The sequence below is a fragment of the Pleurodeles waltl genome, chromosome 4_2, assembly GCF_031143425.1.
Source record: "Pleurodeles waltl isolate 20211129_DDA chromosome 4_2, aPleWal1.hap1.20221129, whole genome shotgun sequence".
NCBI lineage: Eukaryota > Metazoa > Chordata > Amphibia > Caudata > Salamandridae > Pleurodeles > Pleurodeles waltl.
Window position 1 is genome coordinate 1018085898 of NC_090443.1, and position 6091 is coordinate 1018091988.

The following is a 6091-nucleotide window of genomic DNA, read 5'->3' on the forward strand; positions in this document are numbered from 1 at the left end:
ACTTTTCGTAAATCAGGGCCATCATTGTTTTTGCAGCGGGCCCCTTAAACTTCTGGGCCTTGGTACCACTCTTTCAGTTGCACTAATTATAGTCAGGGCTACTGGAATTATGCGGCAGGGAAGCACAAAATTGTGCAACAAGGGTGACTACATTGTGCAGCAAGAAAAGACAAAATATGCGGCATAGTGAAGCACTTTTTTTTGTATTACTTTGTTATTTTGTGATTTTTACACACAGTGCTACAGTCTAGGCAAAGATTTCACCTCATTACTACTAGTGTTCCAACCAAATACAGAAATAAGCAACTGAAAGAAAACCGGTTAACCTTTGAGAAGGACCTTCCACTGTGCGTGAAAATGTGTTGCCTTGTTTTAGTAACTTTGAGCCGTTTGAGCTAGAAAATATATTCTTTAAAAATCTACAGATAATGCTGGAGGTTACGGATTAAGTGGCATATGTGGCAAATCCATAATTATGCGAAAACAGCCGTGGCCACATAATTGTATAATTCCTGTGGCTCTTATTATTGCGAGTCTCCATTTAGCTGAATTAAAGGACGTCACTGCAGCACTACATATGGTCCTGCTGTTTGCCTCCTTGTGTGCTGGCACGTCACACCTATTTAAGGCTAATCACTGGCTGTTAGCAGGCAGAAGCTTAAGCTAATTAGTCTTCTGACAGTTCAGGCAGGTAAAGGGTAACTTTCTAAAATATACTTTTCCTTAATATTCCAACTTCTTTTGAATTGCATTTTTAATAACTATTAAAAAGAGTTGATTAATAATTTATCTAGCTGGTCCATTCCCTGAGACCCTATCAGTATTTTAATTGTTTTCTACTTAGCACAGTTAGGGTTGTCACGTGGAAAAAATAAGTTTTTTGTTTGACACTGTAGGTACACTGTAAAATTAATAGTCTACATTTCCCACTTTTAAATACCATGCCCATGAACGTTGATTCGCTAAAACGCTAGGAGTAGCAGAAGTGACCTCACAACTCAACTTCACAGGAAGTGACATATCACCTTTGACACTGCATTCTAGGAAATAATGCACAAGACCTTAATCCTGCTGACATCATAATAACTGACATCACTGAAGCCGGTATATATTTCCAAGGGGAAAAGTATTGCTAATTCACAAGGTGATGCAGTGGTCAGGCCCACCAGTACTAATTCGTAGGGACTACATATTGGACACAAACTGATGTGGAACACAGAGGTGACGATTCTGTCCAAAAACATTTTTTTCAAGTTTTCACTCTAATGGAACGTGGCAACAATTTTTTGAATTTATTTTTTATGTGTTTCATTTTTTTCATTATTTAATTTTATTTTTTATATCAGTAGTGCATATTACACCTATGTATTTATATTTTTCTAGCTTAAAAATAGTCTCCCAGTGGGGTATGCAGCAGGTGGGCAGTGTTTTTTCAGAAAACTGTTTATCTTCTGTGCTTGGTACTGCTTTTGCCAGCTCTGAGGCCTGCAGTCAGAAAAACAGAGCCACAGGTCGAAAGAGGCAAACCTAGGGTCGAAGCTGCCATCCCTACTCACCCCGAAATGACATCAGTGAACTGCATCCTACCACGTCGGCTACAATATTTACACAGGGGTGACTTATGAATATATCAAATGTTTTCACTGCAACTGTAGGAGATGGCACCATGGGTGCTGCAGTCCACAAGTGGAATTTTAAATTCCAGGCCCAGGGTTCACTTTCTACACCATATACTGGCGACCTATAGATAAGCTGAATGTTCCAATTAGAAATAAGCCAACTTAACTCTGTATAAAGGAGGTCACAGGCACTTTACTTCTGGTATTAAACAGTGTTTATTAATGTTTCCTTGTAAAGGATTTGCAGGGGCTAAGCAGACTGCAGTGGTGTGCACTGACACTGAGCCCCGGTGCAAGGAGTGTTCACTGTCAGTGTGTGTGGGGCTAAGCAGAGCGCAGCGGTGTGGAACTGACACTGAGCCCTGGTGCGAGGAGTGCTCACTGTCAGTGTGTGTGGGGCTAAGCAGAGTGCAGCGGTGGGCACTGACACTGAGCCTCGGTGCAAGGAGTGCTCACTGTCAGGGCGTGTGGGGCTAAGCAGAGCGCAGCGGTGTGCACTGACACTGAGCCCCGGTGCAAGGAGTGCTCACTTTCAGTGTGTGTGGGGCTAAGCAGAGTGCAGCGGTTTGGCACTGACACTGAGCCCCGGTGCGAGGAGTGCTCACTGTCAGTGTGTGTGGGGCTAAGCAGAGTGCAGCGGTGTGGCACTGACACTGAGCCCTGGTGCTAGGAGTGCTCACTGTCTGTGTGTGTGGGGCTAAGCAGAGCTCAGCGGTGTGCACTGACACTGAGCCCCGGTGCAAGGAGTGCTCACTGTCAGTGTGTGTGGGGCTAAGCAGAGCGCAGCGGTGTGCACTGACACTGAGCCCCGGTGCAAGGAGTGCCCACTGTCAGTGTGTGTGGGGCTAAGCAGAGCGCAGCAGTGTGGCACTGACACTGAGCCCAGGTGCAAGGAGTGCCCACTGTCAGTGTGTGTGGGGCTAAGCAGAGCGCAGCAGTGTGGCACTGACACTGAGCCCTGGTGCAAGGTGTGCTCACTGTCAGTGTCTGTGGAGCTAACAAGAGTGCAGCGGTGTGGCACTGACACTGAGCCCCGGTGCAAGGAGTGCTCACTGTCGGTGCGTGTAGGGCTAAGCACAGCGCAGCAGTGTGCACTGACACTGAGCCCCATTGCAAGGAGTGCTCACTGTCGGTGTGTGTGGGGCTAAGCAGAGCACATCAGTGTGGCACTGACACTGAGCCCCAGTGCAAGGAGTGCTCACTGTCCGTGTGTGTGGTGCTAAGCAGAGCACAGCGGTGTGGCACTGACACTGAGCCCGGGTGCAAGGAGTGCCCACTGTCAGTGTGTGTGGGGCTAAGCAGAGCGCAGCAGTGTGGCACTGACACTGAGCCCAGGTGCAAGGAGTGCCCACTGTCAGTGTGTGTGGGGCTAACAAAAGCGTAGCAGTGTGGCACTGACACTGACCCCCGGTGTAAGGAGTGCCCACTGTCAGTGTGTGTGGGGCTAAGCAGAGCGCAGCGGTGTGGCACTGACACTGAGCCTTGGTGCCACAAGTGCTCACTGTCAGTGTGTGTGGGGCTAAGCAAAGTGCAGCGATGTAGCACTGACACTGAGCCCCGGTGCCAAAAGTGCTCCCGGCCAGTGTGTGTGGGGCTAAGCAGAGTGCAGCGGTGTGGCACTGACACAGAGCCCTGCTGCAAGGAGTGCTCACTGTCAGTGTGTGTGGGGATAAGCAGAGTGCAGCGGTGTAGCACTGACACTGAGCCCTGGTGCCAGGAGTGCTCAATGTTGGTGTGTGGGGCTAAGCAGAGAGCAGCAGTGTGGCACTGACACTGAGCCCTGGTGCAAGGTGTGCTCACTGTCAGTGTCTATGGAGCTAACAAGAGCGCAGCGGTGTGGCACTGACACTGAGCCCCGGAGCAAGGAGTGCTCACTGTCAGTTTGGGTGGGGCTAAGCAGAGCGCAGCGATGTGGCACTGACACTGAGCCCTGGTGCCACGGGTGCTCACTGTCAGTGTGTGTGGGGCTAAGCAGAGTGCAGCGGGGTTGCACTGACACTGAGCCCCACTGCAAGGAGTGCCCACTGTCAGTGTGTGTGGGGCTAACAAGAGCGCAGCAGTGTGGCACTGACACTGAGCCCTGGTGCAAGTAGTGCTCACTGTCAGTGTGTGTGGGGCTAACAAGAGCACAGCAGTGTGGCACTGACACTGAGCCCCGGTGCAAGGAGTGCTCACTGTCAGTGTGTGAGGGGCTAAGCAGAGCGCAGCGGTGTGGCACTGACACTGAGCCCTGGTGCAAGGAGTGCTCACTGTCGGTGTGTGTGGGGCTAACAAGAGTGCAGCAGTGTGGCACTGACACTGAGCCCTGGTGCAAGGTGTGCTCACTGTCAGTGTCTGTGGAGCTAACAAGAGCGCAGTGGTGTGGCACTGACACTGAGCCCCGGAGCAAGGAGTGCTCACTGTCAGAGTGTGTGGGGCTAACAAGAGCACAGCAGTGTGGCACTGACACTGAGCCCCGGAGCAAGGAGTGCTCACTGTCTATGGGTGTGGGGATAAGCAGAGTGTAGCGGTGTAGCACTGACACTGAGCCCCGGTGCCAGGAGTGCTCACTGTCAGTGTGTGTGGGGCTAAGCAGAGCACAGCAGTGTGGCACTGACACTGAGCCCTGGTGCAAGGAGTGCTCACTGTCTATGTGTGTGGGGCTAAGCAGAGCACAGCGGTGTGCACTGACACTGAGCCCCGGTGCAAGTAGTGCTCACAGTCAGTGTGTGTGGGGCTAAGCAGAGTGCAGCAGTGTGGGACTGAGCCCCGATGCAAGGAGTGCTCACTGTCAGTGCGTGTGGGGCTAAGCAGAGCGCGGCGGTGTGGCACTGACACTGAGCCCTGGTGCGAGGAGTGTTCACTGTCAGTATGTGTGGGGCTAAGCAGAGTGCAGCAGAGTGGCACTGACACTGAGCCCCGGAGCAAGGAGTGCTCACTGTCTATGGGTGTGGGGTTAAGCAGAGTGTAGCGGTGTAGCACTGACACTGAGCCCCGGTGCCAGGAGTGCTCACTGTCAGTGTGTGTGGGGCTAAGCAGAGCGCAGCAGTGTGGCACTGACACTGAGCCCTGGTGCAAGGAGTGCTCACTTCTCGGTGTGTGTGGGGCTAACCAGAGCGCAGCAGTGTGGCACTGACACTGAGCCCTGGTGCAAGGAGTGCTCACTGTCTATGTGTGTGGGGCTAAGCAGAGCACAGCGGTGTGCACTGACACTGAGCCCCGGTGCAAGTAGTGCTCACTGTTGGTGTGTGGGGCTAAGCAGAGCACAGCAGTGTGGCACTGACAATGAGCCCTGGTGCAAGGTGTGCTCACTGTCAGTGTCTGTGGAGCTACCAAGAGCGCAGCGGTGTGGCACTGACACTGAGCCCCGGAGCAAGGAGTGCTCACTGTTAGTGTGTGTGGGGCTAAGCAGAGTGCAGCAGTGTGGGACTGAGCCCCGATACAAGGAGTGCTCACTGTCAGTGCGTGTGGGGCAAAGCAGAGCGCAGCGGTGTTGCACTGACACTGAGCCCTGGTGCGAGGAGTGTTCACTGTCAGTATGTGTGGGGCTAAGCAGAGTGCAGCAGTGTGGCACTGACAGTGAGCCCCGGTGCGAGGAGTCCTCACTGTCGGTGTGTGTGGGGCTAACCAGAGCACAGCGGTGTGGCACTGACACTGAGCCCCGGAGCAAGGAGTGCTCACTGTCAGAGTGTGTGGGGCTAACAAGAGCACAGCAGTGTGGCACTGACACTGAGCCCCGGAGCAAGGAGTGCTCACTGTCTATGGGTGTGGGGATAAGCAGAGTGTAGCGGTGTAGCACTGACACTGAGCCCCGGTGCCAGGAGTGCTCACTGTCAGTGTGTGTGGGGCTAAGCAGAGCACAGCAGTGTGGCACTGACACTGAGCCCTGGTGCAAGGAGTGCTCACTGTCTATGTGTGTGGGGCTAAGCAGAGCACAGCGGTGTGCACTGACACTGAGCCCCGGTGCAAGTAGTGCTCACAGTCAGTGTGTGTGGGGCTAAGCAGAGTGCAGCAGTGTGGGACTGAGCCCCGATGCAAGGAGTGCTCACTGTCAGTGCGTGTGGGGCTAAGCAGAGCGCGGCGGTGTGGCACTGACACTGAGCCCTGGTGCGAGGAGTGTTCACTGTCAGTATGTGTGGGGCTAAGCAGAGTGCAGCAGAGTGGCACTGACACTGAGCCCCGGAGCAAGGAGTGCTCACTGTCTATGGGTGTGGGGTTAAGCAGAGTGTAGCGGTGTAGCACTGACACTGAGCCCCGGTGCCAGGAGTGCTCACTGTCAGTGTGTGTGGGGCTAAGCAGAGCGCAGCAGTGTGGCACTGACACTGAGCCCTGGTGCAAGGAGTGCTCACTTCTCGGTGTGTGTGGGGCTAACCAGAGCGCAGCAGTGTGGCACTGACACTGAGCCCTGGTGCAAGGAGTGCTCACTGTCTATGTGTGTGGGGCTAAGCAGAGCACAGCGGTGTGCACTGACACTGAGCCCCGGTGCAAGTAGT